This window comes from Callithrix jacchus, chromosome 1 (genome assembly GCF_049354715.1).
Source record: "Callithrix jacchus isolate 240 chromosome 1, calJac240_pri, whole genome shotgun sequence".
NCBI classification, from domain to species: Eukaryota; Metazoa; Chordata; class Mammalia; order Primates; family Cebidae; genus Callithrix; species Callithrix jacchus.
The window spans coordinates 175,031,294-175,044,482 of record NC_133502.1 but is presented as its reverse complement, the minus strand read 5'-3'; the positions used below and the strand labels follow the sequence as shown (position 1 = coordinate 175,044,482).

General features: G+C 43.9%; 1 protein-coding gene across 11 annotated transcripts in view; it reads right to left on the bottom strand.

Moving 5' to 3' along the window:
- The window catches only part of MVB12B (multivesicular body subunit 12B), a 242,513-nt gene that overhangs the window by 117,927 nt on the left and 111,397 nt on the right, over positions 1–13,189 (bottom strand). The window lies entirely within an intron of this gene.

Genomic DNA, 13,189 nt, shown 5'->3' with positions numbered 1-13,189 from the left:
AAATGACCTTGGAGATGTACTTCGGTCTAGTTAGCACATGTCCTGTGCACAGTTTGGGGGAGAAAAAAGACTGTACTCAGGCTGGCAGCAGAATAGGTGCTCTAGAGTCAGCAGCCAGACCCTGTTTCAGGAGGCCCCTTTCTGAAACGCAAGGTTCCATCCAGCAAGGGGCTCGTGCTGACCCTGAAGTGTCTGCAGGACTCACCCTTGGGCTTCTGTCCAAACCAGGCATTTATTCCAAGTTGTTGTGTTCAGGCTGGGAGTCTTTACCACTAGTTTTAGAAGCTTAGTCTGTATTAAGAGCTCATTAATATCATCAGAGTAAATGGGCCTATTAAAACATCTTTAAGCAATATCTGAACATAAATCTCCCTAAACTATATTTAATGACTGTACTTAAGATACATTATATGCAAGTCTTAATGAGACATTAGATAGCATTTTGAAGATTAAAATTAGAGAATCCATATAAAGTCTGTCCACTTAATGTAGCCTTAAGCTATACTGATGAAAGCATTACTACCAAATTATTACTGCATTAGAACAAATATTTTTAATCATCTCTGATTTATGCATTCTCTTTTTCATATAATTTTCATTTTCACAAAAATACATTTTGGGTTTACAGAAGAGGGTATGTGAAAAGTTTCAAGGTTTTGAAGTTCTGGAGGTAAAGTGAATACAGAAATTGGTTGGTACTATACATGTGAGAGTCCTCTAGGCTCTGAGTCACATTTCGTCATGTTTAATTTAATTAGTCATTCTAGTACTATCAGGAGCCAAATATATCACCTTACTGTGAAATGTCCTTCAAGACCAGAGTGGATACAAAATAAGAGTTTAGCCGGGTGCTGTGGCTCATGCAGGTAATCCCAGCTTTTAGGGAAGCAGAGGTGGGAGGATAGCTTGAGCCCAGGAGTTCGAGACCTGCCTGGGCAATATAGCGAGACCCCGTTCTCCACAAAAAGGAAAAAAACCAAAAAGACAAAAAAACAAAAACAAAATAACAATTTAACCAAAAATATTCTGAAGACCAGAATATAGTATAATGTACATGGTACAATCTTGTGTGGCATGAGCAGTGGGCTTCTAACAGAATCTAACATCTGAGCTTCTAACAGACTCTGTGTTTCAGGTCCATATGGAGACCCCACACTCCCAGAGAAAAACTCTCACCCTGCACCCCGCACCCCAATCCCCAGGAGACCCTGAGAGCTCCCTGTGCTCTCAGGGGATGCTGGCATCCCCACCCCCAGCAGACCCTGCAGCTCCTTGCCCAGCACCCTGACCCCCAGCAGACCCTGCAATCCCTGCCCAGCACTCTCAGAGCCCCCAGGTCTGCCACTCTCTGTGGCTTATCTTCATTTCCCCAGAGCCTACTCAGGGGCATCAATGCAGGCTTGCTTCCACTCCAGGGCCCCTGTATGAAGAGAAATCAGTGTTGGTCTTCGAAGTGTATTAAAAATAAAAAAAAAAAGGCTGATTCCCCTAGGGCCAAGGGAATCTAACCCTTTAAACAGATCCAAATCCTCCTCAAGTCTGTTCAAACAAGGGTGAGTTCTCAAGCATGTGGAATTGCTGATAAGCAGGACTAGAACTAGCAGGAGCAAGCAGATGGACCCCATAGTGATCGAGTGAGTATCACACAGGATTCATCTCTACTTAAAATAGAGATATGTCCCAAGTCTACACAAGTCCTGTTAAGACTTAATACATGAGGGTCTCTTCAGTAAACAGATCAAACTTCAGACTATATACATAGAAATATTTTTCTATGAATTTATCTGCTATATTTAAAATACCACATATCCAAACAGGATTTCTGATGCAACAGAATGCTCTCTCCCTCCACCCCCTGGCCCACTGTGCTCTAGGAAGAGGTCTTCCTAAAGGAAAGAAACTGCTTCCACTCCTGCATCAAGGTGACAGTCCCTCAGTCCCATTTTGGAGTGAATCGGCTGAGTACTTCACATCCCACTAGCAGCAGAACTGTAGAGTGTGTGTTATCTGAGAACCTGGACGAGGATCAGCCCATATGAATGTCACCTAGGGGCACACACCACCCGGACTTGGATCTGACACCAACACAAGGGCCTTGGTGATAAATCGACACTTTGGAAAATGTTAGAGACGAATTACCATTGACGCCTTTTAGATTTTTTTTTTGGATACTTTACACCAAAGTGTAACCACCTTTTATAAATGCTATTCAATTATGAAAGACTTTCGGGATTATGTAAATCAAGACAAGTCAACTAGTGACACCTCTCTTAATAGAATAAGATTATCTGTTTTTTTTTCTTCTTCAAAGAAGAAAGTAGCACAATTTAAACACGATGGTCATTAAAAGAAGGCTCCTCCCTTAGCATGTAAAATCTGTAGCAACAAGCCTATTTCCATTTGCTTTTCCCAGATATTCTCTCCCCAAAAGGAAGTACTTCATAATACAATTTTGCATTTTTAACTGTATGAATTAGGCATTCTTCATAAATAACAGCTATGTTCTATACACAGGAGTTCCTTTTTATTAGGAACACAGTAATGAACAATGAGCAATGTGTTCTATTATTCTTTGTCAAATCACAAAATGCTACATTAGAATAACTGTGCTGGTCAATGTAATATAGTAGATTAAATTCAACTTCTGTGGAAAAACCACTGTAAAACAGCATGATAAGAAGGCTATAAAAAATTTAATTTTACTCCAAACTCCATCACAAAAAAAATGGTGTGAAAAGTAATTTTGCATAATCAGTACACGCCATCTGGAACAATTAACTGATTTCTATAGAACTATGAGGATCAGTCATATCTGCTTATTAAAGATCAGAAATTATACAAGTAATAAATCCTTGAAAAAACTAAGCGTACTCCCGCCTGTCAACGCTATTTTAACTTCAAATACTGAAGAACGCCTGATAAGGCTGAAAAGAAGAGATTAATATATGCAAATTACATCCAGCATTTAAAATCCCCACAACTGTCTCCGGTTTTCTGTCCCTTATTGCTGCCTTTATGTTTTATTCATACACCAACTCACCTGTCACTTCATAAGCTATAATATTATGGGGGTATTATTAAACAGCATAAAGCCGTGCTTTAATTGGAAAGCTTCATTGCATTTTCCAATTATTTGGAGTAAATTAAAAGCAGATGCACATAGTTTAATAAGGAGTCTAATATCAGTTCCGGGAAATCAAAATTCATTGTCATTACTATGCCGTGATAGTTTTGCAAACTGTACTCAATTTCAGAGGTTTTCAAAAGAAAATCTGTCTATGCAATCTGTTAATTGTCATTCGGTTAATAACTGTTTAAATATCCGAACTACATAGCAGCTTCCTATTAAAAAAATTAAACTATGGAGTTTATGCAAGCAAACAAATACAGCGTGCTACTCCTGGGCTGGGCTGGACTTTTTCTTTTCAGACTTGCTTGTTCACCCTAAAACAATGGGAAGCCTCAAGAAACCCACCCACAGGGCAGCTCAGCCCCAGAGCTGGAGGACAAAGAACAGCAATTTTGTACTTCTGCAAGCACCTGAGGTTACAGTACCACACGACAGCTCTCTGTGGAAAAGGGCAGAAGCCATGTTATAAATTGTGTTTTCAGAGGTCTGCTCTGCTCAGCAAAAAATTAGCTTCCAAAGTTTTAATTGGTTCATCTAAAATAAATCCTTTCAATGAGTAAATTAACTGATTCAGGACACGAACATGGAAAAAAAATCAAGGAAAGCAAATGTTGTGAGCAATTTGTTTTTAAAAAATTGACCCATGAAGGGCCATTCCCTTACTAGCTCATGACTCATGAGTAGAGCGTCCCTTAGGCTCTGCTGCGGCCGGCCACTGCATCCACAAGTGAATTGGACTGCCAGACAAAGGACTATATGCTGAGCCGCTATGAATTTAAAGAACCAGACCTTAAAGGTTACTCTTCATAAGGAATCTTGCTCACAGATGTAGTTATAACTCCACAGCTACAAGTTGCATACACACAAATACATGTAGCTAAAGCATTTACAAATGAAAAGTCACAGGTATACTCAAACTAGTACACGTAACCTTTTCATTTTTACACTAAGTGACAGACTTTTTCAAATCCTATGTGTGTAAATTATAATAGGACAAGCAGTAATTGACTTTTAAACTCCACCCACTTTGAGGGCTACAATTAATCTGTTTTTAGCATAAGGACTGCTGCTCTGCAAAGTTCATAACTTGTAGGTTCTTTTTCCCAATCCAATTAAAACCTAAGTAAGAGTCTTCCTAAAAGGGGGCTGTACAGAATTTACTCTTCAGCCCCCATTTCAAAGGGTGTATCTGCTAACATCCCAATCATCAAAGGGCAGGCCCCTCCAGACCAGAAAAGACACCAAATGCCTGCACACGAGAGAGCCTCCTGGCAAAATAACCAGAAACTATGCTCAAAGATGAAGATAAAAGCAATTCTTGTGCAGTGATCCAAAAAACGGCATCCTTTTTTCCCCAAAATTACCTGTTTTAATAAAGTAGACATACTGTGCCAACTGAACCATTTAATTATCCGCAAAAATGATGAATCAAAACAATAGTTTGCAAAAATAAATGACTAACCTCTGATTAAAATGTCTGTCCTCATTAAATCCAAATAAAAGGGACAATATCTTTCTAGAAAACGTAGCCTGAAGAAACAGGCAGCCCCCAGCATCTACAGCCGAAGCCTTGATGGTGGCAGCAACCTGCCATGAGATGGGACACCTGAGGATGTTGTCTAATCTATTCTCTCCAGTCCTGAGAAAAGACAGTGTGCCCCTGCGGCCTTCGAGCCTCTGGGGGCCACTGGCCTGGCAGCAAGTGAGCTTGGGGACAGGGACTTCCAGATGATGTGCTCGGTGGGTGGTGCGATTCTGGAGCAAGGAAGGAAACTTTTTTTTTTTTCTGGAAAAAAAAAAAAAAGGTTCTGGGAGGGGAGTGGTTGGAAAGAATGGAGCCAAGGCCAAAGAGAAAGAAAAAGAAAGGCAAAAAAGGAAAACCGCTGACAGGGTGAGCGCTGATACGATCCATTCTCAAAGCAGAGCCCACTTGATGAAAAGGAACATGAAAAACTGAGGCTGGTTTAAAATGTTGAGAAGTTCTCTCTTTCAAATCATTTCACCCAGTAGCAAGCTAACATCTCCAGCAATTACTGATTTCTGAACCAAGAGGGAGGGTTTGCCTTATATTATGCCAAAAGTTTCCCTGAACCGTGAAGGTCCCACCATGCGTGAGCTCCCTCTGCCAGCTGCACCCTCTCCATCCCCGGCTAGACTTTTAGGTGGGGTCACACTTCAGGGTGAAGGAGACCAGTGCTTTCTGGTATAATAGGCAGCACTTCCCTGGAATAACAATATTTATGGCAGTCACAGCAGCTCCCGTGTCTAGAGTGCCCACTTGGTACTAGGATATAGGCACTTCATGTATATTATCTCTAATCCTCAAATTCAGAAGAGACAATGTAATTCAAAATTATAAAAAAGAAAACAGACTGAAATGTTATATAAACTGTCTAAAGTCATGTAGCCAGAAAGGGTGGATACAAAAGGGTGAACCGGTTCTAAGACGCAGGTCCTCTCAGAATCAACAGAACATCGAGTATCATGGAACGCCTCCTGTATGCCAGGCCCTGGGCTGGGCATCGGGCACACACCAGTGAATGAGACATCATCATCCCATCCTCCCAGAATAACCCTGAACTCCACATGATGACCAGAGACGGATCTCCTTTCTTATAACTCAGAAACCAAGCAAATGGCCAGAGTTTTACAAGAAGCATAAATAGCCAAGGGGTTTCCTGGCCAAAGAAGCTGTGGTCTTGGGCCTACAAAAGGCACAACCACCTTTGTCAAAATAGGGGTGAGTGAGGGCCGTATAATTCATGAGCCAAAGGACCTTCTGGCAGGAGTGAAACTGGAAACTGGCATTTTGCTATGCAGGGTATATTTCAGGTAAACACACAGGCAATGGAACATAAAGACGGGTGTGTTTATTGCCTCTAGGTAGCAAGCAATTAAGGACTGCTAAGTGTGTCACCAGAAGTGATGCTTAGGGCCACCGAGGCAAGCTTTCCTCTCTCATTCAAAATTATAAATGTTGCCTTGCCAGTGGATCATGAGATCGTTCATGCTATAAAACAAGTCAGGCGTTAGAAACTGCTCTCTAACAAAGGATCTCAACCTTGGAGGAGAGTTCTGCATCATTCATTGTCTTAGAGACAATTGTAAGACAAATCTGGGGAATCAGGAGCCTCATTCTCCAGGATAGGTGATAAATATATTCCATCCAAACTCCAGGCTGCAGGACTGAAGATTTTTTTTAAACATAAATGGGTTTAGGACCATCACTTGCCATTAATAAAAAGAGGGAAAAAGCCATTCAGTATTCAGGACACAAACACCAACTATGTGACAGTGGATGGATTCAGGTACTCCGTCCACACAAGACAGGTGGCTTTGTTGTTCTAAAAAAGATCAGAATTTCTTTTGTCCTAATCTCAGCAGTTAAATGCATTCATTCTGACACAAAAGAGGGGCCCTTATATTTCATAAGAGCTGAAAGACAAATCTCACTACCAAAGCTTGTGCGACTATCCAGCTTCTCCCCAAGTTCTGGCCACCGCCTCTGCCCATCTTTAGCAGGCCATCGAGAGTTTAAACACACCAACCTGGAATCTGATGTCCTGCCACTGTGGTCCTAACTCAGAGATGCTTGAGCATGGGAGCCCAGCAATGCTGGCACCTGGAGGACTCAGGGGCTGGAAGCAGGCAGGAGTGGAAGCTGGGACTGGGAACTGACTGGGTCACAGGTGGGGGTTATTCTGGAGCGCTCACAGGGAATGCTCAGATACTGGCTCGGTAACCTTGGGCTTGAGTTTAGGAGAGGATGGCTCTTAGGAGGCCCAATCCAGAGAATGAAACTTCCAAGCAGGAAAGGCAGGGCAGCACAAAGGTGACTATCAGTTCAAACAACAGCCCCGCCAGTGGGCAGGGTACAGGGACTCACGGCACAGGAGAGCTAGGGTAGGGAAGAAGAACACTCGGGATTCAGACCCAATAAGATGGGTCTGGGTTGCGCACCATCACTATAGGCTAAGAGAAGGCCACCACAAAGAGACCACCCAGTGCCCAGAGCTCCCCCAGACACAGGTTTACACCAGCAAGGCCAGTGCAGCCTGCACTACGAAGGCAGAGGTTCTTTGAGGTTCTGGTATAACCCCTTTCCTGGCTGGAAAAGGATCTGAGAAGGGGCTGGGAGGACAGGGCTGTGGATACTGACAATCACAGCAACACATCACCAGCACTTTCTGTGTCCCAGGCATGGTTCTAAGCCTCACCATAAGTACACTTAACTTTAAGTAAGGAGGCCTTGGGCTTCACCATTTTGCCCAGCAAGAGTGATGGGAGCCATACCCCCATCCCTTTTGTCCTTTGGATCCGGCATCAGCCAAATGTCAAAGCCCTCACTCTGATGAGGTCCCAGAGATGATCATCCAGGGGCCCATGTGAGAGTTTAAACAGGGCTGAGACCCAATATACCAAGTTAGATCTAGCACGATTCACTCCAGGTCTGTGTGCCATTTCTAACCTTCAATTTGATGAGGGGAGGGAAACGGTCTCATGCAACCTGCACCAAAGAAGCGTCCTCAGTATAGTGGTTTTGAGCTCAGTGTCCGTAGTCAGAGACCCGGGTCTGAATCTCAGCCCTGCCATGTACCACGTAACTCTGAGCTGATAACAATCTCTCAAGACCTCAGATTTCCCATCTGTAAAAGGTTTTCTTGGTAAGGATTTGTTGTGATTAAATAACAAAATGCATGGAAAGTGCATATGCCACGCCTTACACAGGGTAAGTCAGAGGAAGGCTGGGTATTATTAAGTACATTCATTTAATTAATTCAATCCATTTTAATAAAGCAAAAACAACTTTAGCTCCCTAAATGCTTCAATGAAAGAAGCTGCCTTAATCATTGTCCCCATTCAGCTGAGAGTTTATTATTTTGAGAGAGACAGAGTCAGAGAAAGAAACAAAAGGCGAATTTGGCATAAGCTGCCCCTAGTCAGGAGTGTCTGGTCACCCACACTACATCATTCACTCCAGAGTAAGCCTCTGAAGAAGTGCTAAGAGCAGGTGAAGAGCTGGGCTCATGGGAGTTCGCTTTGTTTTCAGCATTTCTCTGGCCAGGTCTACAATTATGCTGTCTCTAAGGCAGGGAATTATCAGGGGGAAGGGGGATCATATTTCTGCTGAAAAACTAGACAAAGAAGATACACATACAGGGATAAAGGTGTCAGAAAGTTGGTTTTTCTGAATTTATGTGTTGAGGAACGTGACAGTTGAGGCAATGTGGACAGAACGCCTGTGAAGTCCAGGGGCAGTAAATGCACATTTGCTGGCCACTGTGAGGCCTGGGCACCTCAAGCTGTAGAACATACAAAGCTCCTTCCCACATAGCTTTAGTCCTGGGAGGTGGGCATGACCACCTCCACCTTAGACAACCAGACAATGCCTGGTGCACAGGAAGTTTCCCATAAGAATGAGCCGATCTATTGCTATGTTCAAATGATCCATGTTGTTACTACAACTGCTGAAATGGAGAGATTTGGAATTTAAATCCAGAAAGGTTGGGTGCTCTGCTGGCCTCACTCGGCCAGTTGGCCAGTTGGTGGGAGAGCCAGGGCCTGCACCCAGCTATTTGGGCTCCCACTCTGCTTCTTCCGGCTGCCTTGACCACAAATTTAACCCTTAAGAAGGGGATGTGGCTTATTAAACCAGCCGCCTAAGCTCTGCCATGCTTAAAAACCAAAAAGAGAAGGAAAGCATGGTGGGAAGGTGGTGGTCTATTTAAGAGCACTGAAGTATCTGTCACCTAGTAAGAGTTTTATTTTTCACAATGACATAACTGGAAAAAGTCTTAACTTTTTCCTTCCCATGGGGCACAGGAAAAGCAGAAATGAAAGCCTGGAGCAGAAACCTACCCCCCAGGCACTTTTCCACCAAAAAACCAAAGGTACATTGGAAGATTTTATAGAAGTCACAGCCTCACGCTGCCAAGCACTTCTCTCCTTTCTGCCCCCAAGCCATCATTCTGTCACCTTCTTGAGAAAGGGATCGTGGGCTGCTTGCCACAGAAAATAGCCCACTTCTCAGTGGCGATGCGTGACAGAATGTCTCGGCTTCCAGAGGGAACTGAGCTGAGCCATGCCAGAGAGCCTTTTATTGCAAGTTTCTCTGGACTGAGGAAGAAATTTTCTTTGAGCACTCCGAGAAGTAATCTTATATATCAAAATTATATAAGGGAGCACGGGCTAAGAAGATGAAGACTGTGCAGGGCCCAAGCCAGCGTGTCCCATGCGATAATTCTCAACAAATCTTTGGGTTCTTTCCCGGATCACAGCCCTGCAGGGGAGGTGAATATGGAGAGAAGTGACATTCCTGCACTGCTTCCTGGTTTATAAAATGTTCTTACATACCCTAGATCTTCACAACAATCCAGGAAGGAAGTGGGCATTACTGCATTCTTTTAAAGGTATGAATAACTAACATTGCCCAAAGTAGCATTGTGCAGGGTCCTTGTACAGCTCTCGGGGACGCCATTCACATATTTTGTGCAGTGCACAAGCTGGGCAACTGCTCACGGCAGCACTGTATGATGGCCCACACCTGTCAGAGCCAAGATTCTGACCCTGTGCTTCCAACCCCAAATGCCCTATCAGTTCAGCAGGCTTGCCCTGAGGAGCACAGGACGGGGCAGCTCTCAGTGACTGACGAGTGAATGGAATGAACAATCTTGCTCTTGTCTTTGCCTTTGTTTTCATACATCTTTCTCAACTAAAAAAAAAAAAAAAAAAAAAAAAAAGGAGCCTCTATGAGAGGATGGAGGCTCCTTTTGGTTTTTTAATTGAGAAAGATTAAATAATAATAATAAAGACTCTGCCCTCTCACGGTGCCACAGGTGAAAATTCTCCAACACGAAGTAGTGTGGGGTAAACCAGGAGAGAGCATCAGCAGCAGGAAGGCAATCAGAAAAGCCTGGTGGAGAGAAAGCTTGGGAGCAGCCTTCAGAGCCAGAGCCAGGGACAAGAGAGAAGAGAAGGTGATGAAATCTGAGCTGCTGGAGTGGTGGGGCAAGCAGAGCACAAGACAAAGGAGGATGCAGGGAGCGCCCTGGGATGGTGGAACACTGGTCCTTGACAGCCCCAACACCAGGCAGGTGAGGTCTGAGGTATGAATGAATGCAGTCAGGCTGCCTCGGGGCACAAAGGTAAGCTCTGAGGAGCCAGGGGCCCAAGCAGCTCTGCCGAGAGATGAGTCAGCTACCTGGGCAACTGGGCTGAGGCTAGAAAAGCCTGGTCAAGGAAGAGAGTCAAGTAAGGGCTGGGCACCAAAGCCTGATACCTGCCAGGCTACAGCCCAAAAGGCCTGGGCCCAGCCCCATAAGTGAGAATGTAGGCGTGCAAAGAGAGGACCACGCTTAACGCTCAGCTCCAGAGGGCTCTGGGGAACTGAACCTGACCATGGACTTCATCTGGAGTAAGACGACCCAGAGCCCAGCTCAGGGTTCTCAGGGATGATCTCTCTGTGAAGTCCTAGAGGAGGCACTGGCACTGCGGAAAACCTCCAGGAGGCAAGAGTTCCCCAAGTGCCCCGTGTTTGCCTGCACTCGCTGTTCATTAACTTCAGTGACACAGCCACCTCGGCGGATGTAGAAAAGCACATCCAATTAGCCAGGCCTACATGAATATTTGCACTCTTAAATCTTTTGCATTTCGAAAGGGTTAAAGCTTATTATTAGCATATAATTTACAGTCCTTTCTCCCAGGAAAGGAATAATGCACAGTAAATGCCACATTCATTTTAATAATACATGTTACAGTCTGTGCCCAACATCTGCACAAAGGTAAAGGAGACAGATTTTTTTGACATGTCCCACTCTGCCATCTAAACACAGGCTTTTTGTTTCTTAAGTGACGGAAGGTTTAATCAAGAAAGCAGGCAATTCATCAATCGAAACAAGGCAGCGTGCGTGCGCCTGACAGCACACACATGGTTGTGTACAGAGCAAACCTGGCCACCTGTCAGCCGCACCTTTTACATCGGGATATACAAATACACCATGCGATCAATTCCCCATCCACTCCCATTCATTTCTTCTGTTTCCTATTCTATTTTTCTTTATACTTGATTTTATTGTCAGTCAAGGTAAGAGGAGATGGATAGACAAGGGTTCTTATAGGGGATGATACAAATGGTTCTTATGGTTGATGATAAAAATGTATCTGCCTTTAAAATGACTTCTCTCCTCCTTGGTTCAAGCACCATTATTATAGATACTTTTTCACTTCATTCAGGAATTTTCCCATATGCTATTATCGGTGGCCGTGCCAAAGTGATGTTCCCGTCTCAGATCCTGGCCCACCCCCAGATAGGCTTACCCACCACCGTGTGAGCCAGTTGTCGGTGATTATGAAAATCCTCCATGAAGCAAAGAACCTCAGGGAAGCTGGGGTCGGAAATGCAATGCCACCCTGAGCCGAGAGAACATGCCCACTGAAGACAAAGGTCACAGGGACACCTGGGAAGGCTCACACTATTCAGGGGTTTGTACCGGAAGACAGTGGTTCTTTCCCTCCATGGTGGTTATCAATAACACACTCAGCCCACACACTCACCTGAGCACAGGGAAAAGGAGAACCACAGGCACACGCACACCCAGAATGCAGATGCAAATTCTGCAGCATCAAACCATGAACATTACAACGTGCCAAGCGGTGGTGTTAGCACACCTGACACAGGGAAGAACAACGCTTCTCAAGCACCCTATTGTTTGAGTCTTTTAGCCTTCATTTTCCAGCCCTGCAGCGCTTCCTGATCATTAAAGTATTAAGTTTATTTTCAATTTTCTGGCAATTAAGTTTTTTTTTTCTTAATTGTGAGACAGAAATCATGTAATCACTACAAATGAAAGGAAAATATGTTTGGAATTGTTTGGTATGCTGTAGATGAGTTTTTAAATGATCACGTTGTAAGATACACATTCTTTTCATCATAAGATGAAAAGCTGGTGGCAGAAATTTTATCCAATTGGATGAAATATATAAATCATGAATTTCATAATACTGATAATTAAATGTCCATCTTCCAATTTAAATGAGGACTAGATTAAAACTGCATGGAGAAAGCTGATATTCAGAAATCATTAATTATTTTTAATTGCTTTGTGCTTTCCTACTCCAATGTCAGAGCTCCATGGCTCACCCACAGTTCAGAGTTACAGATAAAATCCTCCTTCTCTCTGTACAAGGAGCCATGATCCAAACGGATGAGATGATGGACAGTTACTTGACCACACTGACATCTTTCCTGGTGTCAAACATCCTGAAAGGGGGCTGGTTTTTGAAAAGCGAACAGCTGTGGAGGACAATAAGCTGGCCTTTACAGCAATCAAAAAAAAAAACAAGACAAAACAACCAAAAAGCTGAAGGCAGAGCGGGCAGTACACCCCTGTCTGCCAAGACAGATCCTGGTTATGGCTTCTGTCCTGGGAAATTGTGTGCCCCCTTCACTTCTTTGGCTGCCTAATGCTGATGGATAAATGAAGTCGTCAGTGAGCCAACCTGTCCAGGTCCTAAAGAGGAATGCAATCCTCGCCCCGCAGCTCACCACACGGTGTGGCTTTGCGGTGTTCCTGCATTCATGGGGTGTTTGACATTTTTTGGTTTTTATTATATGCCAGTTTTAATAGGCATTTGCTTAATTTTACTATGTCAATTTTTTTCAAAAGAGAAAAATAAGCTTTCTTTGGTTAAAAACTGTGCACTTGGAGACAGAAATCAGATTATAACAACAAACATGACAAAAGGAGCGCACTTGATGGTTTCCCATCCTCTGGTCCCTGTCTGTTAAGCAAAACCAGACATAAGACAAAGCAACCTTCCTAGGTTAAAAAAGGCACACTGCACTCTCCTTGCTGGCACCTCTCCTTACAGGAAGCCCCTGGCACAGCTGTGTGCCGCAGACTTGGGCAGCGGGTCAGGGAAGATCTGTCTTTCCTGACATTCCCTGAGGCCTAGGGGCTGGAGGCCACCACAAGAACATGTCATAAGAAACATCTCACACAACTTGCAGACATTTGAGGTTCATTTCAAACAAGTAGATATCCCCCCAAGACATGGATA